The sequence below is a fragment of the Pan paniscus genome, chromosome 20 (assembly GCF_029289425.2).
Source record: "Pan paniscus chromosome 20, NHGRI_mPanPan1-v2.0_pri, whole genome shotgun sequence".
Taxonomy (NCBI): Eukaryota; Metazoa; Chordata; class Mammalia; order Primates; family Hominidae; genus Pan; species Pan paniscus.
In genome coordinates this window covers 5,899,680-5,915,355 of record NC_073269.2, presented here as the reverse complement: position 1 = coordinate 5,915,355, position 15,676 = coordinate 5,899,680, and positions in this window count along the sequence as shown.

Sequence of the window (15,676 nt, the reverse complement as noted above, 5' to 3'; positions counted from 1 at the left end):
AACCAAGGGTAAACCACCAGCTGGTGAGCAACAGAGCCTGGTACAGGGCAAGTGCTCAGTAAGAGCTGGCCCACTATAGGCGCCCTCGCAATCACTGCCCTCAGATGCTTACATTCTGGAGGGGATGGATGGGTAGGTGGATGGGCAGGTGAGTGAATGGATGGATGGATGGATGGATGGATGTTGAATGGGTGGGTGGGTGGTGGATGGTGGATGAGTAGATGGATGGATGGATGGACGGATGGATGAGCAGATGGGTGGGTGGATGGGTGAGTGGATGGGTGGGTGAATTGGATGGATGAATGGGTGGTTGGATGGGGGATGGGTGTGGGTGGGTAGACGAATGGATGGATGGGTGGGTGGGTGGATGGACAGATGGATGATTAGATGGGTAGGTGGATGGATGTGTTGCTGGGTGGGTGGGTGGGTGGATAAATGGATGGATGGGTGGGTGGGTGAATGGATGGGTGGGTGGATGGATGGGTGGATGAGTGGACAAGTAGATGGGTGGGTGGATGGATGGGAGGGTGGATGGATGGATGGATGGATGGGTGGATGGGTGAACAGGTGTATGGGTGGACAAGTCAATGGGTGGGTGGATGGGAGAGTGGGTAAATGGATGGATGGATGGATGGATGGATGGATGGATGGATGGATGGATGAGTGGTTGGATGGATGGATGGATAGATGGGTGGATGGTTGGATGGATGGATGGATGGGTGGATGGTTGGATGGATGGATGGATGGGTGGATGGGTGAACAGGTGGATGGGTGGGTGGATGGAGGAGAGGGTGGGTAAATGGATGGATGGATGGATAGATGAGTGGGTGGATGGTTGGATGGATGGATGGATGGGTGGGCGGATGATTGGATGGATGGATGGATGGATGGATGGATGGATGGATGGATGGGTGGATAGGCAGGTGAGTGCATGGATGGGTGGATGGGCAGGTGAGTGAATGGATGGGTGGATGGGCAGGTGAGTGAATGGATGGGTGGATGGATGGATGGATGGATGGATGGATGGATGGGTGGGTGGGTGAACGGATGGGTGGGTGGATGAATGGGTGGATGGGTGGACAGGTGGATGGATGGGTGGATGGATGGGAGGGTGGGTGGATGGATGGATGGATGGATGAACAGGTGGATGGGTGGGTAGATGGATGGGAGGGTGGGTAAATGGATGAGTGGATGAGTGGATGAATGGATGGATGGATGGATGGATGGATGGATGAGTGGGTGGGTGGGTGAATTGATGGATGGAGGAATGGGTGGTTGGATGGGGGGATGGGGGAGTGGGGGAGTGGGTGGACGAATGGATGGATGGATGGGTGGGTGGATGGATGGGTGGATGGGTGGACAAGTGCATGGGTGAGTGGATGGATGGGAGGGTGGGTAAATGGATGGATGGATGGATGGATGGAGGAATGGGTGGTTGGATGGGGGGATGGGGGAGTGGGTGGACGAATGGATGGATGGATGGGTGGGTGGATGGATGGGTGGATGGGTGGACAAGTGCATGGGTGAGTGGATGGATGGGAGGGTGGGTAAATGGATGGATGGATGGATGGATGGATGGATGAAGGGATGAGTGGGTGCATGGTTGGAGATGGATGGATGGGTGGGTGCATGCTTGGATGGTTGGATGGATGGACGGATGGATGGATGGGTGGATGGATGGGTGGGTGGATCGTTGGATGGATAAATGGATGGGTGGATGGGTGAACAGGTGGATGAGTGGGTGGGTGGATGAGTGGGTGGATGGTTGGATGGGTGGATGGGTGGGTGGATGCTTGGATGGATGGATGGGTGGATGGGTGGACAGGAGGGTGGATGGGTGGATGGATGGGTGAATCAGGAGTTCAGAGGAGAGAGAGATTAATTCTGCCCAATGAATTCTGCTTGGGGCTGCCACAGAAGGCTAGACAGGGCTGGTTGGATGTGGGGGTCAAAGGGAGACAGTATGGCAAAGGTGTGGAGGTGGGATGACAGGGCACACGCAGGGAACAAAGAGTAATCAGAGAACAGGTGAAAATAACGGGAGATGATTTCAGAAAGTGAATTGGGATATGGTCTTTGGCTTCTTCAGTCTCACTCACCCCCTGCACAGAACTGTGATGGGAGCCCCTGTTTTTGCTGCAGTCTAACTACCTCACCCCTAAAAAAAAAAAAAACCCACACCAGCATGTGCTGGACTTCACCAGCCAACAGAATTTAAGTCTAAATTTAAATGTAATTACCCTCAGGTGGCTGGTGGCTCCTGTATTGGATCTTTCTAGAATCTTCTAGAATGTTCTAGCCCAGCGTTGTTCAATAGAACTTTCTACAATGATGAAAACGATTATGGGAATGGTCTAAATCTGCACTGTGTGATACAAAGCCACCAGCTGTGCATGATTTGTCACCTGAAATGCGAGGACAACTGGGAAGGTGAATTTTTTATTCTACTAAGCTTGAATTTTTATTTATTTATTTATTTATTTATTTATTTAAGACAGGTTATTGCTCTGTCACCCAGGTTGGAGTGCACTGGCGTGATCCCCGCTCACTGCAACCTCCGCCTCCCGGGGCTAAAGCGATTCTCCTGCCTCAGCCTCCTGAGTAGCTGGGATTACAGGCACCTGCCACCACGCCCGGCTAATTTTTGTATTTTTAGTAGAGATGGGGTTTTACTATGTTGGCCAGGCTAGTCTCGAACTCCTGACCTCAGGTGATCCACCCACCTCAGCCTCCCAAAGTGCTGGGATCACAGGCGTGAGCCACTGAGACTGGCCTTTTTTTTTTTTTCTTGAGACAGAGTCTTGCTCTGTCACCCAGGCTGGAGTGCAGTGGCACAGTCTCGGCTCACTGCAACCTCCACCTCTTGCGTTCCAGCGATTCTCCTGCTTCAGCCTCCTGAGTAGCTGGAATTACAGGCATGTGCCACTGTGCCTGGCTAATTTTTTGTGTTTTTAATAGAGACGAGGTCTCACCATGTTTCCCAGACTGGTCTCCAACTCCTGAGCTGAAACGATCCACTTGCCTTGGCCTCCCAAAATGCTGTGATTATAGGTGTGAGCCACGTGGCCTGGCCTTATTTTTTTAAGAGTCAGGGTCTTGGGCCGGGTGCAGTGGCTCACGCCTGTAATCCCAGCACTTTGGGAGGCCAAGGCGGGCAGATCACGAGGTCAGGCGATCGAGACCATCCTGGCTAACACGGCGAAACCCCGTCTCTACTAAAAAATTCAAAAAATTAGCCGGGCGTGGTGGCGGGCGCCTGTAGTCCCAGCTACTCGGGAGGCTGAGGCAGGAGAATGGCGTGAACCTGGGAGGCGGAGCTTGCAGTGAGCCGAGATCGCCCCACTGCACTCCAGCCTGGGCAACGCCAGGTTCTGGGACCAATGGACACACATCTCACCAAAGACCAACCAGGGAAGAGGAGGCAGGGGTGCCAGCGTGCCCAGAGGCAGTGGGAGGAGAGTAGGGGGGACAGAGGTCCTGAGGAGGTTTGGCTCTGGGTCCCAACCCAAATCTCATCTCGGTTGTAATCTCCATGGTCCCCACGTGTGGAGAGAGGGAGCAGGTGGGAGGTGATTGGATCATGGGGGCGGTTCCCTCGTGCTGCTCTCTGATAGTGAGTGAGATCTTACGAGATCTGATGGTTTTATAAGGCAGTTTTCCCTGCTCTTCCTTCTTCTCTCTTCGCCTGAGTCAGGTAAGACACGCTTGTTTCCTCCTGCACCGTGATTGTAAGTTTGCTGAGGCCTCCCCAGCCATGCAGAACTGTGAGTTCATGAACCTCCTTTGTTTATAAATTACCCAGCCTTGGCGGGGCGCGGTGGCTCCCGCCTAGAATCCCAGCACTTTCAGAGGCCGAGGTGGGAGGATCAATGAGGCCAGGAGTTCGAGACAAGCCTGGCTAACACGGTGAAACCCCATCTCTACTAAAACAAAAAATTAGCCGGGCGTGGTGGCGGGCGCCTGTAGTCCCAGCTACTCGGGAGGCTGAGGCAGGAGAATGGCGCGAACCCGGGAGGCGGAGCTTGCAGTGAGCCGAGATCGTGCCACTGCACTCCAGCCTGGGCGACAGAGCGAGACTCCATCTCAAAAATAAAAAGATAAATAAAAAAATAAAAAGAAAAGAAAAAATAGTTTGCTGAGAATGCACATGTACCCTAGAACTTAGAGTATAATAAATATATATATAATAAAATAAAAAATAAAAAACAATACATTACCGAGGCTCAGTAGTATCCTCCTGCCTTGGCCTACTGAAGTGCCGGGATTACAGGTGTGAGCTCCTGCACCAGGCTTCTCAGTGAGAGTTATAAGCCAGAGACCTGCATTCTTGTGGTCCCTGAATTACTGGGCGGCGGTGGGGGTTGGGGGGGACGGTTTGGGGAACACAGACGGGAATTAATTCCATAGGTGTTTATTATAATTGATTGAGCGCCTTATTGCCAAAGCCCACAGTGGGTAGGCTGTCTCGGCTGGGCGTGGTGGCTCACGCCTGTCATCCCAGCGCTTTGGGAGGCCGAGGTAGATGGATCACATGAAGTCATAAGTTCGAGACCTGCCTAACATGGCGAAGCCGTCTCTACTAAAAATACAAAAATTAGCCGGATGTGGTGGTGCATGTCTGTAATCCTAGCTACTCTGGAGGCTGAGGCAGGAGAGTCGCTTGAACCCAGGAGGTTGAGGTGAGCTGAGATCACGCCATTGCACTCCAGCCTGAGCAACGAGAAACTCTGTCTCCAAAAAAAGGGGGGCGCGCTCTCCTACCCCACTGCTTCCCCACTCCATCGCGACCCCATCTCCTTCCCCATTTCGACCCCACAGCCGCCAGGCTGGACCAGAACGGCACGTTCTCTGTCGCCACCGTGTGGCCAGCGCCGCACATGACACCCTGCCCCGCCCCGACATCGGAGCGCTGAACCCCCGGGAAATTCCCGGGAGATTTGTCCAAAGTGGAGACGCAGGTCCCTTCGCTCGGGGCTGCGAGCTTCCCCCGCGCACAAATGGGCGCACCTGTTCCCCCGTTTTCCTGCCGCTGGCCGACCCTCGCCCAGTAGTTCAGCGCTAGCACGCAGTGGGGGCTCATTAAATATTTGCTGATTGGCCGGGCGCAGTGGCTCACACCTGTAATCCCAGCACTTTGGAAGGCCGAGGCGGGCGGATCACCTGAGGTCAGGAATTCGAGACCAGCCTGGCCAACATGGTGAAACCCCGTCTCTACTAAAAATACAAAAATTAGCCAGGTGCGGTGGCGCACACCTGTAATCCCAGCTATTCGGGAGGCTGAGGTAGGAGACTCGCTTGAACCCGGGAGGTGGAGGTTGCAGTGGGCCGAGATCATGTCACTACAGTACCTCCTGGGTGACAAGAGGGAAGCTCCGTCTCCAACAACAACAACGACAACGAAATTGCTGATTGAATGGATGACTGGCAGGGGACACAGAAATGTGTTCTTCCTTTATGCAAAGCAGATCCAGTCTCGCCCAGTGTTAGGGGCGACAGAGAGATACCTGGACACCCCACACCACCCAGAGAGTTTTACCACTATCCTTTCAAGGGCAGAAAAGACTCCACTTTTTTTGGCTTTTTTCTTTTTTTCTCTTTTTATTTTTTGAGACAGAGGCTTGCTCTGTCACCTAGGCTGGAGTGCAGTGGTGCGATCTCAGCTCAATGCAACCTCTGCCTCCCGGGTTCAAGCGATTCTCCTGCCTCAGCCTCCTGAGTAGCTGGGATTACAGGTACCTGCCACCACGGCCGGCTAATTTTTGTATTTTTAGTAGAGATGGGGTTTCACCATGTTGGCCAGGCTGGTCTCGAACTCCTGACCTCAGATGATCTGCCCGTCTTGACCTCCCAAAGTGCTGGGATTACAGGCGTGAGCCACCGCTCCTGGCCCATAATTTTTTTTTTTTTTTTTTTTTTTTGGAGATGGAGTCTAGCTCTGTCGCCCAGGCTGGAGTGCAGTGGCGTGATATCTGCTCACTGCAAGCTCCGCCTCCCAGGTTCACGCCATTCTCCTGCCTCAGCCTCTCGAGTAGCTGGGACTACAGGTGCCCGCCACCACGCCCGGCTAGTTTTTTGTATTTTTAGTAGAGACAGGGTTTCACTGTGTTAGCCAGGATGGTCTCGAACTCCTGACCTCGTGATTCGCCCGCCTCGGCCTCCCAAAGTGCTGGGATTACAGGCGTGAGCCACCGCACCCAGCCCTCATAATTTTTTAATTGAAAATTTTATTGAAATAATTGTCAATTCATATGCAGTTGCAAGAGGAGGGAGGATCCCATGAGCACAGGACGACAGGAATTCTTCTAGGTTGCATTGAGCTGTGATCCTGCTACTGCACTCCAGTCTGGGTGACGGAACAAGACCCTGTCTCGGAAAGAAAGGAGGGAAGGGCCGGGTGCAGTGGCTCGTGCCTGTAATCCCAGCATTTTGGGAGGCCAAGGCAGGTGGATCACCTGAGGTCAGGAGTGCCAGACCAGGCTGGCCAACATGCAGAACCTCCTCTTTACCAAAAATACAACAACAACAAAAAATTAGCCGGGCGTGGTGGCGGGCACCTGTAGTCCCAGCTACTCTGGAGGCCTAGGCAGGAGAATCGTTTGAACCTGGGAGGCGGTGGTTGCACTGAGCCTAGAACACACCACTGCACTCTCGCCTGGGCAACAGAGTGAGACTCCATCTCAAAACAAAAACAAAACAAAACAAAACAAAAAAACGGGTGTGGTGGCTCATGCCTGTAATCACAGCACTTTGAGAGTCCAAGGCAGGTGAATCACGAGGTCAGGAGTTCGACAGCAGCCTGGCCAACATAGTGGAACCCCATCTCTACTAAAAATACAAAAATTAGTCGGGCGTGGTGGTGGGCGCCTGTAATCCCAGCTACTCCGGAGGCTGAGGCAGGAGAATCGCTTGAACCCCAGAGGCTGCAGTGAGCTGAGATCACACAATTGCACTCCAGCCTGGGGTGCATTAAGGACACTCTGTCTCTAAAAAACATATAAGTAAGATTTCACATGGATACAATCCATCAATCTTACTCAGGATTCCTCAGTTTAACTTGTGATCATGTGTGTGTGTGTGATGTCTTTAGTCTCCTATAATTTGCTGGCCTGGGTAGATTCGTGTATCCACCATCATGACATGGAGCATTTCCATCACCATCAGGATCTCTTGCTGTTTGTGCACCCTCCCCGCACCCTCATCCCTAACCATAATTCCATTTCTAAAATGTTATATAAACTTTTTTTGTTCTTTACACAGGGTCTTGCTCTGTTGCCCAGGCTGGACTCCAGTGGTGCAACTACAGCTCACTGCAACCTACATGAACTTCTGGGTTCAAGGCATCCTCCTGCCTCAGTCTCCCAAGCAGCTAGGACTACAGGTGTGCATCATCATCCTTGGCTTATTTATTTATTTATTTATTTATTTATTTATTTATTTTGAGACTGAGTCTCGCTCTGTCGCCCAGCCTGGAGTGCAGTGGCGCCATCTCGGCTCACTGCAGGCTCCGCCCCCCCGGGTTCACGCCATTCTCCTGCCTCAGCCTCCCGAGTAGCTGGGACGACAGGCACCCGCCACCACGCCCGGCTAACTTTTTTGTATTTTTAGTAGAGACCGGGTTTCACCGTGTTAGCCAGGATGGTCTCGATTTCCTGACCTCGTGATCCGCCCGCCTCGGCCTCCCAAAGTGCTAGGATTATAGGTGTGAGCCACCGCGCCTGGCCTTAATTTTTTAATTTTTTATAGAGATGGGGTCTCACTATGTTAATAGAGATGGGGTCTCACTGTGTTCCCCAGAGTGGTCTGGAACCCCACCATGCCCGGCTAATTTTTTTTTTTTTTTTCCGAGACGGAGTCTCACTCTGTCACCCAGGCTGGAGTGCAGTGGCGTGATCTAGGCTCATTGCAACCTCCGCCTCCGTGGTGAAAGTGATTCTCCTCCCTCAGCTCCCCGAGTAGCTGGGACTACAGGCGCCCGCCACCACGCCCGGCTAATTTTTGTATTTTTAGTAGAGACGGGGTTTCACCATGTTGGCCAGGGTGGTCTCGATCTCTTGACCTTGTGATCCGGCTGCCTTGACCTCCTTAAGTGCGGGGATTACAGGCGTGGGCCACTGCGCCCGGCCGGGACAGGTTTTTTCACTCAGCGTTATTCTCTGGAGTCATCAGGAGTTTGAAAACTCCCCGTGGGACCCAGGTTGACCTACCTACCAGCACCCCATTTTTTCATAGATTGAGAACCAGCGCCTCAGTGTCCCCATCTGTATAGTGGGAGAGAAAAGGTCCCTGCTCCCGGGGCCTTGCCAAGGTGCAAGGAAGCTTTATGACGTCACACACAGTTGCCACGGGCAGCAGCCAATCCTGCTGGCCCCAGAGGTAGCCGCCCTTGGTCCCCCCCACGCCTTGCTTGCTTGCTGGTGATTGGAGGAGGCATGATGTCACGTGCTCCCATAGACCAATGAGGAGGTGGTCCGGAGGCTGGGTTCAGCTGTAGCCTCAGCGTGGGAAAAAGGGTAAAACGGAACTCTGGGGCCGGGCGCTGGGGCTCACGCCTGTAATACCAGCACTTTGGGAGGCTGAGGCGGGTGGATCGCCTGAGGTCGGGAGCTCGAGACCAGCCTGGCCAACATGGTGAAACCCCGTCTCTACTAAAAGTAGAAAAGTTATCCGGGCATGATGACGCCTGTAGTACCAGCTACTTGGGATCCTGAGAACGAGAAAAATCTCCTGAACCAGGGAGTCGGAAGCTGCAGTGAGCCGAGAGCACGCCACTGCACTCCAGCCTGAGTGACAAGAGCGAGACTCTGTCTTAAAAAATAAAACTGAGCTCTGGAAATTCTTGCCAGGACAAGTTTTCCCTCTCTCAGGGTTAAATCAGTGGTTTCCAAAAAGAAAAAGAAGGAGAAGGAAGGAGGAGGGGAAAGAGGAAGAGAAGGGAGTAGGGGGAAGAAGAAGGGAAGAAAGAAAAAAAAGCCTTTGAGCCAGGGCTGGAGTGAATTCATGACCATTTCTTGAAGTTCCAACCCTTGTAAGCACCCAAAAAAGTGAGGCTATTAATTTTATTTCTGGCAGCACACAGTTCACCCGTCTAAGGAAGATTCCAGAAACTTTAGCACGAGGGCGGTGTGGGTGCTTTGCCATCTCTGGAAGTTCTTATACCTAGAAATAAGAATTGGCCCGGGAGGTTAGAAAATTAATATATTCTGTGGTTGGTTTATTTTTAATAAACCACCATTGCGGGCTCGGGGCGTGGGAGACGGCACAGATTGTTGCTGTTCTTGACGCCCACAAGCAGATGGAAATAAATACTCTAGGTAGGTCATTTTGCAAGACACCCAGTTAAACACTCTGAAGATGTTTTGTCTTTTTCTCCCTGGAAACAAATGTTCCGGGCAGAAATGAAGCTGTTTCTTGCATGTTTTGGGTTGTGTATTAGTTAGCTATTGCTGGGTCACAAGTTACCTTCACATTTGCTGTCTGGGCCAGGCACGGTGGCTCACAGTAATCCTAGTGCTTTGGGAGGCTGAGACGGGGGAGTTGCTTGAGACCAGGAGTTTGAGTCCAGCCTAGGTGACGGAACGAGACTCCTTCTCTCTATAAAAAAAGAGAAGAGGCCGAGCGCGGTGGCTCACACCTGTAATCCCAGCGCTTTGAGGGGCAGAGTCGGGCAGATCACCTGAGGTGAGGAGTTCGAGACCAGCCTGGCCAACATGGTGAAACCCCGTCTCTACTAAAAATACAAAAATTAGCCAGGCATGGTGGTGCATGCCTGTAATCCCAGCTACTCGGGAGGCAGGAGAATCGCTTGCACCCGGGAGGCAGAGGTTGCAGTGAGCTGAGATTGCGCCACTGTACTCCAGCCTGGGCGACAGAGACAAACTGTCTCAAAAAAAAAAAAAAGAAGAAGAAGAAGAACTTGGTGTCTTGCAATAACAACAAACTTTTTTTTTTTTTTTTTTTTTTTTTTTTTTTTTGAGATGGAGACTCGCTCTGTCGCCCAGGCTGGAGTGCAGTGGCATGATCTCCAATCACTCAATCACTGCAAGCTCCACCTCCCGGGTTCACGCCATTCTCCTGCCTCAGCCTCCCGAGTAGCTGGGACTACAGGTGTGTATCACCACAGGTGGCTAATTTTTGTATTTTTAGTAGAGACGGGGTTTCACCATGTTGGCCAGGCTGGTCTCAAACTCCTGACTTCAGGTGAGCAGCCCATTTCAGCCTCCCAAAGTGCTGGGAATGCAGGCGTGAGCCACCACGCCCGGCCGGCTCATTTTGTTTTTAAAGGCAGTGATGCACTTGCTCTGTGTTTTCTCTGCTTGCTTTTGTTCCTCTCTCACCCACACTCCATTCCTTTGGGGTCCCTGGGGGCATCTCCAAATTCTCCCCACTGATCCCTCCTCCTAGGTCTGGCCACACCAAGGCACACGACCTCCCCTGACCCGTCCCCCTGCTTCCTCCCCCCGCCCCAGCCTTGCGTGCCTGCAGCCCTCTCTACTCCCAACACGGGCCCCAGTGTCTGTTTTGGTCGTATTTTCTCTCCCATCCACAAACGCTGGCTTTGCTTCATCCCCCGTTCCATAAAAAGCAAAGAGTTGGCTCTATCTCCACAGACGCAGCAACACACACAGGCACACGGCCGAGAGGCGACTCGGGGACGCCGCCATGGGTCAGTTATTCTCTCCAGGAAAGTAAGCATAGGAAACAGATGGGAAAAAAAGAGGAGACCCTGTCACTTCCCAGAAACAGAGGGGGCCCAGGGACAGGTGGTGGTGGACCCTGGGACTTGAGTTTGATTTGTTAAGGTTGCAATTTTGTGACAAAGAAACGGCATCCAGACCAAGCGCAGTGGCTCACGCCTGTAATCCCCGCATTTTGGGAGGCCGAGGCGGGTGGATTGCCTCAGGTCAGGAGTTCAAGACCAGCCTGGGCAACATGGTAAAACCCCGTCTCTACTAAAAATACAAAAATTAGCCAAGTGTGGTGGCACACGCCTGTAGACCCAGCTACTCAGGAGGCCAAGGCAGGAGAATTGCTTGAACCCAGGAGGCGGAGGCTGCAGTGAGCTGAGATCCGGCCACTGCACTCCGGCCTGGGCGAGAGAGTGAGACTCCATCTCAAAAAAATAAATAAATAAATAAAAATAAAAGAAATGGGCCAGGCGCGGTGGCTCATGCCTGTTATCCCAGCACTTTGGGAGCCTGAGGTGGGCAGATTGCCCGAGGTCAGGAGTTCAAGGCCAGCCTGGCCAACATGGTGAAATCCCGTCTCTACTGAAAATGCAAAAATTATCTGGGCATGGTGGCACATGCCTGTAGTCCCAGCTATTCAGGAGGCTGAGGCAGGAGAGTTGCTTGAACCCCGGAGGCAGAGCTTTCAGTGAATTGAGATCACACCACTGCACTCCAGCCTGGGCGACAGAGTGAGACTCTGTCTCAAAAAAAAAAAAAAAAGAAAGAAAAAGAAAAAGAAAGGAGGCCAGGTGCAGTGGCTCACGCCTGTAATCCCAGCACTTTGGGAGGCCAAGGCGGGAGGCTCACAGGTCAGGAGTTCGAGACCAGCCTGACCAATATGGTGAAACCTCATCTCTACTAAAAATACAAAAGTTAGCCGGGTATGGTGGCGCATGCCTGTAATCCCAGCTACTTGGGAGGCTGAGTCAGGAGAATCGCTTGAACCCGGGAGGCAGAGGGGTCAGTGAGTCAAGATGGCATCGCTGCACTCCAGCCTGGGCTACAGAGTGAGACACTGTCTCAAAAAAAAAAAAAAAAAGAAAAGAAAAAAAAGAAAAGTCTGCATTTTACTTTCAGAATTGATAGACTATGGTTCCAAAGGGAAAGGGCTGTGAGGAGGGCCCCTGGGAAGCTTCAGACCTGCTGGGTGGCCTCGGACTCATCACGCCCCCATTTGAGTGGTGGAGCGCTCTGCCTGCAGATGGGTGGCCCCAGGACACGCTGTGCTTGGCAGGAGGCCATCCCCACCTCAACCCCTCTCTCGCCCCGTGCATCACTGACCTTGGTGAGGGGCCACTAGGGGGACATTGCTCCCTGCGGCGTGTGAGGTGCAGCGTGGGCTTGGGAATGTGCAACGTCTCCCGGGAGTGCCGTTTCTCCACTTCACTCCTTTTTTTTTTTTTCCCCTGATTACAGAGGAAATCCGCTTTAGGAATTAAACACTAAGCCTGTAAATATTTCAGTTCCTATCTCCAAGCTAGGGTCTCTCCTCTTGGGCACTATGGATGTTGGGGCCAAGCCATTCTCTGGGGTGGGGCTGTCCTGGGCATTGCAGGGTGCTGAGCAGCGTCCCTGCCCTTCACTCACTCCATGCCAGGAGCACTCCCTGTCATCATGACCACAGATGTCCCGAGACATAGCCCAGTGTCCCCTGGGGACAGAATCACCCCCCCACCATTGAGAGCAACTACTATTCTTTCTTTCTTTCTTTTTTTTTTTTTTGAGACGGAGTGTCTCTCTGTCGCCAGGCTAGAGTGCAGTGGTGTAATCTTGGCTCACTGCAACCTCTGACTCCCCGGTTCAAGTGATTCTCCTGCCTCAGCCTCCCAAGTAGCTGGGATTACAGGCATACACCACCATGCCTGGCTAATTTTTGTATTTTTAGTAGAGCCGGGGTTTCACCATGTTGGCCAGGATGGTCTTGAACGCCTGACCTCGTGATCCGCCCACCCTGGCCTCCCAAACTGCTGGCATTACAGGCATGAGCCACAGCGCCCGGCCAAGAACTACTACTATTCTAGAGGCTAAGGTGGCCAGGCGCGGTGGCTCACGTCTGTCATCCCAGCACTTTGGGAGGCCAAGGCGGACGGATCAGGTCAGGAGATCCAGACCATCCTGGCTAACACGGTGAAACCCCGTCTCTATTAAGAATACAAAAAAATTAGCCGGGCACGGTGGCGTGCACCTGTAGTCCCAGCTATTCGGGAGGCTGAGGCAGAAGAATGGCGTGAACCCAGGAGGCGGAGCTTGCAGTGAGCCGAGATCACGCCACTGCCCTCCAGATGTCAATGATGCCCTTTTGTGTGCACCTCCAGGAATGTCTCTCTTTTTTCTTCTTTTTTAGACGAAGTGTCACTCTTGTCGCCCAGGCTGGAGTGCAGTGGCGCCTTCTGCAAACTCCCTCTCCTGAGTTCAAGCGATTCTCTCGCCTCAGCCTCCCAAGTAGCTGGGATTACAGCCACTCACCACCACGCCCAGCTAATTTTTGTATTTTTAGTAGAGACAGGGTTTCACCATGTTGGCCAGGCTGGTCTCGAACTCCTGACCTCAGGTGATCTGTCTACTGGTGGCATTACAGGCGTGAGCCACCGCACCCAGCCAATTTTTTATTTTTATTTTTTGAGAAAGGGTCTTGGTCTGTCACCCAGAGTAGTGGTGGAGTACCGTGGTGCAATCCTAGCTCACTGTACCTCCGAACTCCTGGGCTCAAGCAATCCTCCCACCTGGGCCTCCTGAGTAGCTGGGACCACGGGCATGTGCCACCAGGCCTGGCTTTTAAATTTTTAGTAGAGACAGAGTCTTCCTATGTTGCCCAAGCAGGTCTCAGACTCCTGTCCTCAAGTGATCCGCCTGCCTCAATTTCCCAGCCTGCTGGAATTACAGGCGTGAGCCATCGCACCCGGCCTCACTTCTCCCTCTTTTATGATGAGTTTCTGGGGTTGATAACGGGAACTTGGAAGTGGAACTTCATGCAGAATCATGCTGCTGGCAGGGATTCCAGAGAATACATGCCCCCCTTAAACAGGCAGGGAAACTGAGGCCTGGATGTGCCTGTAAGTGGCCAGCTGGGACTGGAGCCCCGGTCTCCTGATCCCGCATCGGTCGAGGTGGAGTTTTCTCCAGCACAGGATACACCTCTGAGCACCTTAGCAGACGCCCCAAGCACAGCCCAGGAGCCTCGCACTGAGAATTGTGGCCTCAAGTGCTGATGAGGGGGCCAGGCACAGTGGCTCATGCCTGTAATCCCAGCCCTTTGGGAGGCCGAGGTGGGAGGATCACCTGAGGTCAGGAGTTCAAGACCAGCCTGACCAACATGGTGAAACCCTGTCTCTAGGCTGGGCACAGTGGCTCACGCCTGTAATCCCAGCACTTTGGGAGGCCGAGGCAGGCGGATCACGAGGTCAGGAGATCGAGACCATCCTGGCTAACATGATGAAACCCCGTCTCTACTAAAAAAAAAAAAAAAAAAAATTAGCCGGGCGTGGTGGTGGGTGCCTGTAGTCCCAGCTACTCGGGAGGCTGAGGCGGGAGAATGGCGTGAACCCGGGAGGCGGAGGTTGCAGTGAGTCGAGATCGTGCCACTGCGCTCCAGCCTGGGCGACAGAGTGAGACTCCGTCTCAAAAAAACAAACAAACGAAACCCTGTCTCTATTAAAAATACAAAAATTAGCCGGACGTGGTGGCACATGCCTGTAATCCCAGCTACTCAGGAGGCTGAGGCAGAGGAATCTATTGAACCCGTGAGGCGGAGGTTGCAGTGAGCTGAGATCGCACCACTGCACTCCAGCCTGGGCAACAGAGCAAGACTCTGTCTCAAAAAAAACAAAAGAGCTACTGAGGGGCCTGGAGTCCTTCTGCGATTGGCAGGGGTTTTTCCGTCATCAGCTCTGCACCCCTCGGCCTGCCTTAATGCCCCCCGTGAGCCTTCCCAGTTCCCCAGCCTCACTCATCCCAGGAGATGGCCAGATGTTTGAGTCTCGCACCGCTGGACACTTAGGTTGCGTCCAATTTTTTTTTTTTTTGAGACGGATTTTCGCTCTGTTGCCCAGGCTGGAGTGCAATGGTGCAATCGCGGCTCACTGCAACCTCTGCCTCCTGGGTTCAAGTGATTCTCCTGCCTCAGCCTCCTGAGTAGCTGGGACTACAGGCCCCTACCACCACACCCAGCTAATTTTTTGTATTTTTAGTAGAGATGGAGTTTCACCATATTGGCCAGGATGGTCTCGAACTCCTGAGCTCAAGTGATCTGCCTGCCTTGGTCTCCCGAAGTGCTGGGATTACAGGTGTGAGCCACCACGCCTGGCCTTGTATGACATTTTGATCTAACAACCAATGCTCCATCAGCCCAGAGAGGTCAGGTCCATGAGTGCACCGTCCACCCCAGGGCAGCACAGGTGACGGTTGTGCCAACTGTGTCCCAGAGCATAGCCAGCCATCTTTCCAGCCTCAGTGTCGGCTTCTTTCCTGTCCACCCATTAAGCAAGTGTCGCATGTTTTAGATTTGGAGTTATGGCAGAACCCCACTTCTGGTACTAATTTTGTTGTTGTTGAGACAGGGTCTTTGTTCTGTCGCCCAGGCTGGAGTGCAGTGGTGCAATCACAGCTCACTGCAGCCTCAACCTCCCATGCTCACGCCATCCTCCCATCTCAGCCTCCCAAGTAGCTGGGACTACAGGCATGCGCCACCATGCCCAGCTAATTTTTTGTAGAGATGGGGTCTTGCCATGTTGCCCAGGCTGGTCTCAAACTCCAGGGCCCAAGCGATCCTCCTGCCTTGGCCTCCCAAAGTGCTGGGATTCCAGGCATGAGCCACTACACTGGCCTCTGGTGCTAATGTCTGCATTAGTGAAAATGTAACCCACCTCTGCCACTAAGAGAAACAGGGAGGATGCAACGTCACGTGGGGTCAACGTTTCTTTGCCAAAGCTCCTCAAACGCTTTCCCCCAAA